Raw genomic sequence first — 13283 nt, forward strand, 5'->3', positions numbered from 1 at the left:
TTCACGGTAGACAGGGTAGAGGCGAGGATGGTTTCTGGGTCATTATAAGTGTGGGATGAGCTGGCGATGGATGTGCCAATATCAATTCCAAGGCAATGGTTTGTATATGAAGCTTCAACTGCATTGCAGTAAGCAAAGGGTTCTGGATCGGCATGGATGGTTACCTCAGTGCCTTGATGCGGAAATTTGATGCACTGATGGTAAGTGGATAGAACGGATTTCATGGCATGAATCCATGGGCGACCGAGGAGGATGTTAAATGGTAGGTTTAGATCAATAACATGGCAGAGTGTCTCTTGGATGACTGGCCCAACCTTGATTGGCAGCAAGATAGTTCCTTCTGTGGTTCTTTCCAAGTTGTCATAAGCTTTGATGGTGATAACCTCACTGATGATATCTGCCTCAGTATACCCAACTTGTTTTATGAATTTTAGGGTGCAAATATTCAAGGCTAATCCATTATCTATCATTACTCTTTTTATAGCAAAGTTGGATACCATGATGGCTATGCGAAGCGGAAGGCTGTGATCTGGCTCGACCACGGGTATGTCAGTGGGTTTGAACGATAGGGCACATGAGGATGAGAGGTGTCCAACAAGATTATGAAAATCAGTAGCATTGATATCAGAAGGGACACGAGATTCTATGAGAGCACTGTCAAGGATGTTCTTGTACACAGGACTAGTGCGAAGAAGGTCTAAAATGGAGATTTGGGCTGGCATGTTCCCAAGGTGTTCCAAGATATTGTACTGGCTTTTTGATGGAGCTGATGGTGTTGGTGTAACAGGTGGGCCTGCGATGTTAAATCGTTCTCTTTGAGTGGTGACTGCACACTCATTGTTTGGTCCTTAGATATTGATAACATTGACAGAAGGCTCTTTCTCGGATATACAACCTATAAGGCTACCATAGTCTATATAGGATGAAGTGTGGTCATTGTTCTTCCCATGCTATTGGTTTGGCTGACGGTTGTTGGTGTTGTTGTTGTTGGTTTGGATAGGTGCTTTTCCAGGATTTTGGTTGTGGTGTGGAGGAAAAGCATTTTGATAGATCTGTAAGCCTGCATTGGGAGAGGTTTGGGCACCAACAGTGATTTCCTTCCAATCAATGAGGTCCTGCACATAGTCTTTCAGTTTCATGCATCTGAGGGTAGTGTGACCTTTTACCCTATGAAATTTGTAGTACTCATTATCTTTGTACCATGCAGCTTTGGATTGGCTTGGGTCAATTTGCTGGGTAGGAGGAAATTTGATGAGGTTTTCTTTGACTAATTTCTCAAAAATGACATCCAATGACTCACCAAGGGGTGTATAGTTTCTAGGTGTAGGTTGGAATCTAGGCTTTTGTCCTGCAGCTACATTGATGGCATTAGCTTGTTTGCTAGACCCTTGGAAGTTGGGTCTTGGATTGTGGTTTTGATAGCTTTGGTTATTCTGTTGTTGGTAGTTGATAGCTTGTTTATTTTTTGGTTGATATGGTGGGTTGGACTGGTTGTGAGAAGGACCAACAATATTCACATGTCTGGTGTCAGTGACGCCATCTGTTGCAACGTGCTTGTTTTTGTTCCAATACCTAGACTTGTCATTGGAATGTGATTGATTTTGGTTGGCTTCCTTGTAAAGCTTGACCACACCATCTTTAATGAGTCCTTGCTCAAGGATCATTCCTTTCTCTTTGATATCTTTGTAGGTTTGCAAATAGTTCATGGTCATGTGGTGAGCCAAGCTAGGATGGGCATTATCAATAAACATTTTCACCACATGGCATTCTGGCAAGGTGCAGGATATGCGGGTGGTAAGGGTTTGCCATCTTTGCAGGTATTCGGCAATGCTTTCTCCACCTTTTTGCTTGGTGTGGACAAGATCAACTATTGATAGCTCTGTTTCAACAAGATGGGCATATTGGGCTACAAATGCCTCAGATAATTTAGCAAAGTTTTTAATTGTGCCATAGGGGATTCTATAAAACCATTCAAGAGCTGGTCCAGCTAAGCTTTTGGGAAAAAGGTGCAAGAGGAAGACATCATTGTATGCTATGTCCTGGCAGTGCATGTAAAATTCTTTGATATGTGTGACAGGGTCTCCTTTTCCTCTGAATTTGTCAAATTTGGGTACCTCAAAGTGTTTGGGAAATGGTGTCATGGTAATGGCTCTTTCAAATGGGTAAGGACACACATTCTCAAACTTGAATGTCTTCGGATCATTCCCTTCTTGGATGGCTTTCAGAGCTATCTTCATTTTCTCCCATTCTGAATTGATAGGTGATGGCTGGGGTGGCCCCAATGTAGGAGTGCCTTGAGGTAGGTATGTGCTAGATGGGGCCACTGAATATGGATGGCTATGAGGGATTTTCTGATAGGGATTGTACATTGTTTGGGTAGCTACATGGTGGATGACAGGTTGCTGAGGGGGAGGTGGCGCATATTGCTGCATGTGCTATGAGGCTTGCTGTTGATATGGGATTTGAGGTTGGGATTGAGGAACATAAGCTGGCTATGGGATAAATGGATTGCTTTGTGGAGGTAAGGTATAAAATGGTTGAGAGGCTTGGGGAAAGGATCGGGGGGCTTGTGGGGTTTGACCAATATATGTGGGTTGTGCCCCCATTTGGGATGGTATCTGCAAATAATTGGTGGTTGGCTGGGGTGGTGGATTACCTCCTAGAAGTGGCATTGAAAAGTAGTTGGTAATTGGAGGTAATGGATTAGTTGGTGGTGGAGGTGGTGGGAATTGAAAGCTTGGGAATGGAACTGATGGGGTTTGATAGCTTTGTGGTTTGATTTGGAAGCTTGGTAGAGTGGTGGCAGGGGCTGGAGTCACTTGGGAGTTTGGTAGAAAATTGATAGTAGCTTGTGGGATTTGATAGCTTTGTGGAGTGAGGATAGTAGCTTGTAGATTTGTGGCTAATGGTATTGAGCTCCCAAGACCTAATGGAAATGATGGGATTGTGCTTTGGGCTGCAGTGAACAAGCTGGGGGTGATGAAAGGTTGATTACTTGGCCCCATGGGTGGCATCCCTGTTGTATATTGCTGAGGTTGGCCAAAGATGCTAGCACTGATTTGGGAGATGGGTGGATTTGGAAGGCTGGGTTGGGGAGCAGCAGCAACAATAGTGAAGGGGGTGAACGGTGAGCTATTTTGGGTAAAGGGGGTTTGGAGCGGAGAGGTATGAACCAAGGATGGAGTGGTGGTGGATGGGTTGGCTTGCAGCATGGAGATTTCAACTTGGGTGGATGATGGTATGTTTGGGTCTGTTGGATCATATGGATTGGCTGGAGGCTCTTCTTTTGGCATATATTGAGGATAATTTGGATCATAAGAGCCTATGGGTGGTGGTATCTACCCAAACAATGGGTGAGATGGATCTGATAATTGGAGGGGGTCTTCCAAAGTCAAAGGTTCCTATATTTTCCCTTCGAAAATTAGCCATGATTGTCTCTTTGTTCTTGTCTATAATGGCATTTACCAATACTGCATTTCCTGGTTGGTTCATGAAAGCTTCAATGTTAGTACATGATGGCATAGCTTTCTCTGGGCTGAAGGATGGCTGAGTTCTCAAGGGGGGTGAGGTTGTTCAATCCAAATGATAGGGCTCCATTGTTTCTTTCTTCTTGGCTAAGCGAGTGACGGGTGGCATGAAAAATGCTCCTAGGGATGAGATGCAATAATGTTGATGGATGCAAAAGGGGGAAGGCTTCTCTATGAAAATGATTTCCTAGGTTAAGGCAAAGCTATATGACAAAGCCTAAGGAGGATTGGGTTGGAGATTCTAACTTCAAAGATATGTTGCCAAAGCACGAAAGGTTTGCTTTCCTATGTGAAAGCTTGGTGGTGATTGTGTCAACTTAAGGATAGACTGATGATCCTTTAGGAAGAACACGAGATTGACCGCTTGTGGATCCCAACCTTTAGCTCAAGGTGATGAGGGATAACAAGTGACAAAGCTGGATTACCCTAGACAAAGCTCTGTCAAAGGGATAACCTTGGTGAGATTGATGGATTTGGAAGATTTTAGGAGTGGCAAACTTTTGGCAAAAGTGACAACAATTTTGAAGGCTTGGATGTGAGGTTTTGATTGCTGGCTAGATGGTTTGATTCTAAATGAGATGGATGAGCTAATAATGCTTAAGGGGATAACCTAAGATGGCTGGCTTTTCTACAAAGATGACTCTAAAGTGAAGCTCATCCAAGAAGATGTGGAGAAACAAGGGTGTCTAATCATAGAAATCATGCCTAGTTGGTAAGGCATAAGCAGGATTAACTCCTGGATGTTGGCTAAATTTGATGGTGCGCTCTAACCAGGCCTCTTGAAGTGCTTCGTCGATAGCTTTTTCCTCTGCTTTGTGGAGTTTGGCAATTTGTGGGCTTGGTGTTATTTCTTTTCTTTTGGCTGAAAGTTCTTGGTATGCTAGAGATGGTTTGAGTTTAACTTTGTGGAACTTCTGTTTGGGTTTGGGTTGCTCTGACATCAATTTCTGAATCTGCTTGGCTTTGAGAGATCTTGGTTATTTTGCTTCAACTTGTTCAACTTTTGGAATAGGCAGTGACTACGCTAAGTATTCCCTAAGCTAGGATTGACCAAGTTTGGCAAACATTCATTCAACAAATAAAAGATCAAGCAATAGATAGAAACAACCAGATAGAAGTTTTTGATTCTCAGAAAGTGATACTTGCGCCAAGGAGTGTGTATGTTCTACAAATGTTTCGATCAGTCACCTCAAACACATTAACATCCTAGATGGTTGTCTACAAGGTTGACAATTGGTTTAGCTAAGGAGTCCTCGATATACCCAAGGTACATGAGGCCCAAATCCGTAGATGAGACCAAAAAGATGTCACATAGCCGAGAGGAGCGGTAACCCACTTCTCCTCTTTCACTTCTCAAGGGTATAAAGTTCCTTGAGGCTTAGCCCGAGTGACAAAATCTTGATCCCAAGAGAGGTGTCTTTCGATTCACCTCCCAATTCTTATACTCCGCCAGAACGTTGGAGTTGAGGTCATCCAAGGGGTGATGAAATCCCCAAGCAGGCCTCCTAAAAAGAAACAAGGTTTTGGATCCTAATCTTATGCACCCAAGATGGCCTCGAAAGACGACAAGGGGAGAGAAGACTTGGATGACCTTGGGCTAAAAAACACGCTTGTTCTTTTACCAACCGACTCTTATGTGTGCTAATCTAGACTTTGCAAGCACTCATGTTTAAGAGACAATGTTCAATTCCAACTTGAAGCACCAACAAAAGTAAATCGATTGAAGAATGCAAACAATAAGAAGAGTTAGGGTCAACAAAAGCAAAATCGCGCGCCCAGAGGCCCTCCACGTCAAGTATCGATTAATTTTCTTTAAGGCATTCAAGATTGAGTGTGAGTTTTTTTTAAGCCCAAAACAAAAGTGTGTGAGATTCAATTTCAAGCGCGCGCCCGGAGGCTCTCCACGTCAGTTTTTGTTCAATTTTAGTGCCCAAACTTGAAGTGTGATCGATTTAATCTAGAGTTTTGATCATTTAAGAATTTTGATAAAGTTAAAGCAAACATTCAAAGACCAAGTGAGTGAGTTAGATTGTGGAACATTTAACACCTTTTTCAAGTAGACCCATCCCCATAAATGGCGCTGAGATTGCAACCAATGGTTAATATTTGATGGGTGATTAGAAAAGAGGTGAGTCCAAGGAACTACTCAAATTGATTTTTGCAAATTTGTATTTTAACTTAACAAGGTTTCTTAAATGTCCAAAAATCAAACTTTACCTAGATTGCATGTGGAAAAGAGATTTGTTTTGTTCAATTTTTAGAAGCTCCAAATGAAGTGTTTGATATTGCAATGGTTAATTGATTCTTAGAATTCAAGATTGGATTTGTTGTTTTAATCATGCATTCAAGGAAAATTTGATTTTAATCCATGGCATTCAAGAGTTATTTTAGCAACATGTATTCAAAGAAAAGTGGTTAAACATTCAAGTGTTTTCTTTTGAGCATTCAAGATTGAGATTTTGTGTGTTGTTTTAAGAACTTTGAAGTGATTTGTTTTAACTTTAGATCATTCAAGATTTTTTTGGACTCAAAAGTGAAAATGACTCTTTGGACTTTGGTTTTCATTCAAGATTTTGTGTTCTAGTTTGCATATTTTAAGCCCAAAAATGATATTCCTAGATTGTTTTGATGCATGAAAATCCTAAGAAACATTCAAGATTTTGCAATAAGACATTTGTTTGGAACAAATAACAAAGCTTTTAGGACAATTTTTGGCAACCATTTAGGACTCTTAGTTTTCATGAGATTTTTTAAAAGAACTTTAGTGTGCACTTAGTGTTGATTTTGAACCTTTTGAAATGGAAACTTGAAGTTCTTTTTAAATTCCCAAAAATGAAGTGTTCCTAATTTTGCATGAATGCATCTAAAACCTTGATGTTGCAAGGATGCAAATGATTAGATTGGTTTAGTTTCACTTGTTAAAAGATTTTTTCTTTCTTGCAAATTTTTAATTTTTCAATGGATTTAAGTATGATTTGGGGGTTCATTTTAAGCACTAAAAAGAAGTGTGTATGATTTTGCTTCCTTAAAAAAAAAATGGCCAAGATCTCCCACAAGAAGAAGAAGAAGAAGTAGATGGAATAAGAAGAATATAGACAAAAAGAGGAAGAATAATTTCAAGTTCTTTGTCTACCTATAAGCTTGAAAAATCTGCAAACACTATGAGATAGATTATGAGTTCCTTTGTCTTCTTCATGCTCATGTGGACCTACAAAACCAATTTATACAATCCTAACAATCACAAAAACAAGAAAAATTAGCCAAAATCAGCAAATAACATACAAAACTTGACTAAAAAAGCTAATGACGATGACCCATGCGGGGTCCCACCGGGCGTGCCAAAATGTATATGAGCAATGTTAGTATGCTAATAGAAACCAAATTTAAATAAATCTTCTACAAACTAAACAAAATTCATAAACTTCAAGATAGACTAAGATGAACTCTCAATTGAGAATATGAGCCATTAATGGACTCTCTCAATGAGAAGCTCTCTTGTTGAGTAGCTTTGTCTAAATAGATAGGATGTATGCTCAATATGCTTCCAAAGGCTTCAATGGATGATTGTGGAATTTTGGTGTGGATAGATGGCTTTAGTCTGGATTTGGCTCTCAAAATAGCATTATAACTTTACTTCATGGATTGTGTTATTTTGCAAAGGGGAAGGATCCAATTTATAGGCAAGAGGCTTGAGGGTTTGAGGGCTAAGATGCAAGGATGGGAAAAAGCTTATGGAGGGCTCAGATTGCATGAGAGGAGAGCACATGGATTGTGCTTCCTTATAGCCAATCAAGGAGTGACACATGTCACATGGTGAGAGGATGGAGGAAAGGGGAAGGATGAGTCAACAAAGGAGGCTCAAGGGATAAAATCTTCATAAAGACTCTCATAATGACTTGTAAGAGCAATAAAAGGGCTTGTAAGAGTCATTTATGACCTAGTGGACTTCATAAAGTTTTATGGTTGAGATATTTTGAGGGTGATGAGAGAAATTTCAACTTGGACTTGATTAAGAAGGTTTTAAGCTTGTTTAGGCTTGTGCAAATGATTAGAGGATGGATTAGGATGGTTTAGGATTAGCTTAGGGATAGGCAAGTGGATGACATTTAATGAGGGTGGGTGAAGGAGGAGATATTTGTTAACTTTGGCTTGAGTTAGCAAGTCTTAACCCATGTTTAGGGAATGTGACAAGGTTAGGAAGGGATTAGGATTAGGTTTAAAGACATCTTCTAGAAGAGTCTAGACTTTGGATGAGGATGAAGACTTTCTAGAAGAGTCTAGAATTTCCTAGGATGAGGATGAAGACTTTCTAGAAGAGTCTAGAACTTCTTAGGATGAGGATAAATTAGATTTTTAGGAAATAAATAAAGTTTTATTTATTTCAAGGGTTTGGGTTGAGGAGATATTTATTAAAACTTTTTTAATAAACATGAGGATTAATATTTAATTTTAATTAAATATTTTGAGTTGGGGTTAGGGGTAGGAAATGATGGGATTAGCCTTTAATCAAAATTAAAGAAGGATTAGAAGATTTTGGAAGAGGTTATTGGTCATAAGGAAATTGGCCAAGTTTTTGGGCAAAAAATAAATTTTTTATTTATTTTAGGATTTTTGTCAATTTATTAATTAAATAATTAATAAATAAGGAAATAATGTTTAAATAAGATTTAAACATTTTTGGGAGGGATTCCTTAATTAAATATTTTTAATTAAGATAAAGGGATTTAATGGCATGAAAATTAATTAATTAATTAATAAATGATGATGTCATCAGGACTTTTTCAGAAAATAAAAATACTTTATTTTCTAAAGGTTTTTAGGTGTCTACACATTCTACTTGGCTTTTACACACTTTAGCTCTAACAGCTTGTTCACCCTTCAAGCATTCACACTCTGAAACCTTCTTCGTTTGTATTTTAATTGTAGTCACCTCTATTCGGACACTGAATGAAGTAATACCCTAGAAATCTTATCTAACTTAGGTTCTTGAACATGACCAACCTTACTTTGGACCAACCAACTCTATAAATAGAGAATTAAGATCTTTTTTTGTTCATCCTCCATCACCCATTTTAGGGTTAGATAGGATTAGGTAGGATTAAATGAATCTACCCATATTTTCATTTTAGTCCCTCTAGAAACTTCTTCTTCGATCCACTTTGAATTTGCCTCCTAATTGTTTACCATGAATTTTGTACTACCAACTCATCATAGTTGTATTCCACATGCATCACAAAATTCAAGAAAACAAAATAGTCAGCTTAGATTTGTCAAATCTATGATTTAACATGAATATGGGCACTCGACATCAATATGCTATCACTCAGCTTCCATACTATTCTTTCACTCAGCTTCAACTAGATCACTTGGCAATGACTAAAATTTACTAGTGCTTGGCATCAACTAAACTTTACTCACTTGATGTTGTATCACTCAACATACATTGAAATTTCACTATCCACTTGGTCAAGCTTGGAATACTCAATTCTTCTTTCTAGTTCTTCTAGACTTAGTTAGTGTATCCAACCTTTAAAACCTTAAGTAGATATTCAATGAACTATAATATTACTGTCTTGACTGATTTTTGTACTTCATCTTTTGCATCATAACTCAACCTTTCCTCTAGGTGCTCTTGTTATCTCGTTTGATCAAATCCTCTTCATCAATCAAACAAATGATAGTACTCAAATCATCTAATTAGTTTTCTTACCAACAAGTATTAGGTTTGAAATCAATGAAAAAACAATGTTTGAAACACATCTTCATACTTATGTCAATCTTTTTTCAACAATATCCCCCTTTTGCATTGATGGAAAACCATACCAACAACAATAACAAAAGGAAAATAATTCCTTGTATTGAAATATCTCCCTCTATAATCAGTTTTCAACTTTTGTATAGGTTATAAAACCTTTTTTTGATCAAAAAATAATAATTTTTTGTATTGAAATCTCCCCCTCTATCATCAATTTTCAACTTCTATATAGGTTACAAAACTCTATTCTAATCAACAAACAATCAACTCTTCCTTATGACTCCCTTCATATATCATCTTGCAATACTTTTGTATATCTATATCTATTTGTGTATCTCCTTGAGAACTTTCTCCCTCTTACTAGGTAGATCAATAGATTATTTCTCATTTCTCCCTCAACAAATTAGTTCTTCCTCTGAGTAGATATACCATATATCTCCCTTTGATTGGTATTCCTAAACTGCAAAAATTCCCTCTCTATTTGGTATCCCTTTTACTATCTCCCTCTTTTACAACAATGCCAAAGACTTATGATCTCAACATGTAGATACGAACATTATCAGTTTCTCCCTCTATCACCTTACATTGTGATTGATATTTTGTTTTGGCTCTTTGATTACTTTAGGAAGCTCCCAAAATAAGATCCATTAGATCAAGTTGTAAGATATAACATTTAGCTCTAGTTGATGTAGGGCACTTCTCATGCTTCTTAAATAGCTTTGGATAAGGGTATCACCCCTAGTTTACATCTTAGATACTCATGAACATTCTTAGGTAATGCTTTTATGAAGATATCAATGATATTCTCTTTTGTATTTACATATTCCATCTTCACCTCTTTGTCTTGAACTAACTCTGTCAAGTAATGATACTTGATTGCAATGTTCTTAGTCTTTGTTTGCATCACAACACTCTTTGATATATTAATAGCACTCGTGTTATCACAATAAATTATCACAAGTTTAGTGATTTCTTCCTTCATTTCTTTGAGTAACTGTTTGATCCATACAATGTTTGTACAATTTACTGTAGTAGCAACATACTCTTCTTCAATAGTAGATTGAGATATGCAAAAAAATTATTGCTAGTCCATGTAACAACTTCTTTCCTAAGAAAAATTCTCCTCTACTAGTGCTCTTTCTGTCATCAATATTTTGAGCCTAGTCAGCATTAGTGTAGACCTTCAATTCAAATTTCTCATTTTTCTTATATTATAGACCATAGTCTTATGTTCCTTTTAGATATCTCATTATCCTTTTAAAAAGCATCAAATGATTCTCCCTATGATTAGCAGAGAATCTTGCAATTATCCCAATAGATGATTCAATGTCAGTTCTACTATGCGTTAGATATTTCAATTTGATAATCACTGACCTATACAATGTCTGATTCAACTCAACTAAATCATCATTCTTTGACAATTTGTGTGTCATGTCACCATAAGTGTGCTTATTGGCTTGGAATCTTCCAATCCAAAAGTTTTTAATATCTCCTTCACCTACTTAGACTGAGTGATGTATATAGCATATTTCATCTAATGTACTTGCAAACCCACAAAGAACTTGATCTCTCCAAACATAGACATCTTAAGTTCTTTCTTCATTTCATTTGCAAAAGCTTTACATAAGGTATCCTAACCTCCAAATATGATATTCTCAACAAAAATCTTAGATAGTGAAATACATTTTCCTTTCTCTATCTTCAAGTGTAGATTGTTATTATCATCAGTCCTCTCAAATCCAATCTTCACAAGATAATTCTGAATCCTTTCATACCATGCTCTTGGTGCTTGCTTTGAACCATATAAATCTTTGTGTAGCTTATATGGGTAGAAGCACAAACCCATGTCACCCTTTTGTAAAGGAAAAGGCTAACAAAAGTATAACTATTCATCTTCAATGACATAAAAGTGGTATTATTAGTTAGAATTTGAAAATGAAGTAAACTAATGAAATGTGTAGAAATGGTTGAAGTTTAAGATTATATTTTTAATAATTAATTGAAATAAGTAGTGATATATTTTCCTAATTTTTTAGTTCCCACCACAAAACTATATGGAAATAAATTTATTTCTAGTTGAACTCAGACTATGCTATAGATAAGACATATAGCTACAACAATAAAAAATAAAAAAAGACTTTAGACCTATATTTTCTCTTTTATAGTGATTCAAATTTCAACTCACCTGCAATTGATAGTTTTCATCTCCCACCACATTTTTTAGGACAAATCTATTCTAACTAGAAAAAAATTTATACATTCTGAAAGAGGACTCTCTCCTCTAGAATGTCATATAATTTTCAATTTTTTTTGGTATAATTTAATATATATTTTTCGTTCCTCAAAATTGACATATTTTTGAGTGTTAAAATATGTGCTTGTAGAATTTTTTAATTACAATATGCTATATCTAATTAAAACATTATAAACTCTATATGAAAATATTCTTGACTTTGAGTTCTATAAAATGGTGTTTATATTTTACTAAAAAAAATCATAAAAAATAGTAAGAGTTATTGAAATGCCTATTTTCTAACATAATTTAATTTTTTTAGTAATTGGATACAAACTAGTATAAAACATGCATTTAATAGACATTTTCAATTGGAAAAGTGTGAGACCATATATAACTTAGCTAGAATAAATTTATCTAGATCATATTGTTGAGAAAAAATTATTTTTGGATAGAAATACTGAAATTCAGTCATTCTGATAAGTCAACCTAAAAGAGGACACAACTTTTTACTTTTACCCATATACTATGTTTTTGTTGTTAGCATCAACAAATCCTTCTGGTTTTTCTATATAGACCTCTTCTTCCAATATGCCATTCAAAGATGTAGATTTAACATCCATTTGATAAACTTTGAAACCTTTGTATGTAGAGTAAGAAATGAGAGTGAGTTACATCTTAGATACTCATGATGCATTAATTAATGATTTGTTGTGAGTTGCAAATATTTTCATTATAGATTATTTTTGTTGAGTTTTTCTTTTTTTTGATTTCCCTACCACCAGGAAGTGACAATTCCTATCACTAGGATTTATTTGGTTTTTCATAGATTTTCTTTCACTTGTTGTAGCTCCATTCATAATCCATCATCTCATAACTGACATCCCTTGATGGTATAGTTCCTGGACACCTTTAACAAGCTGATGCTCTAGGATTGACATGTATAGACCAAACTAAATTTCATCGTTTAAAGTATTAAATATTAAGTTTTCTGGATTTAATTGTGTGTGTTTTATTACCATCAATGTTTTAGATCATATTACATGATCCATCATCAGGATGAGAAAGTGCAGGATAGTAGAGATGGATCATGTAGTATGATCTGAAACGTTGATGGTAAAAAAGCACACATAGTCGAATCTAGAAAATTTTTTATTTACAAATGGATTGTGGAAATATGATGATGTTAATTAAATAAGTATTAAATATTTCTTATTGTCTACCCTAGTATTGACCTATCAATATTTTGTTTCCTACTAAATCAAGTGGATCTACATAGATGGTGACCAATGTAGAATTGAATAAGGAGGTAGATGAGCTAAAAAAAATCATGGAGGGGAAAACTAGGCTTCTTGATGATGCTATAGAAGAGATCAAGGAAAAATTGAATGAAATGGAAGATTTAGTCCTAGCAAGGGAAGATGAAAACACCATCACTAGTAAGGGAAAGAAAGAGATAGACTTGGAGGATGAGACACCTAAATCTCATCCTCCACTTGGTGAGAAAGAACCATTCCTTAAGGCCCTCAAAGCAATTGGAGGAAAGAGTCTTGAGAATATGTCATTATTTCATGGGAAGATAGATGCAAAAGTGGTCCTAGAATGGATGGAGAGTATTGAAAACCATTTTGTGTGTGAAGGGATAATAGGGGCTCAAAAGGTAAGGGTGGAAAAGTCAAGATTGAAAGGATAGACACTAACTTGGTGGAAGTTTATGCAAGAGGAAAGAGAAAGTAAAGGGAAGAAACCAATAGCTAATTGGAAGGCT

The sequence above is a fragment of the Cupressus sempervirens genome, chromosome 7 (genome assembly GCF_028749045.1).
Source record: "Cupressus sempervirens isolate cs-2001-9-10 chromosome 7, ASM2874904v1, whole genome shotgun sequence".
NCBI classification, from domain to species: domain Eukaryota; kingdom Viridiplantae; phylum Streptophyta; class Pinopsida; order Cupressales; family Cupressaceae; genus Cupressus; species Cupressus sempervirens.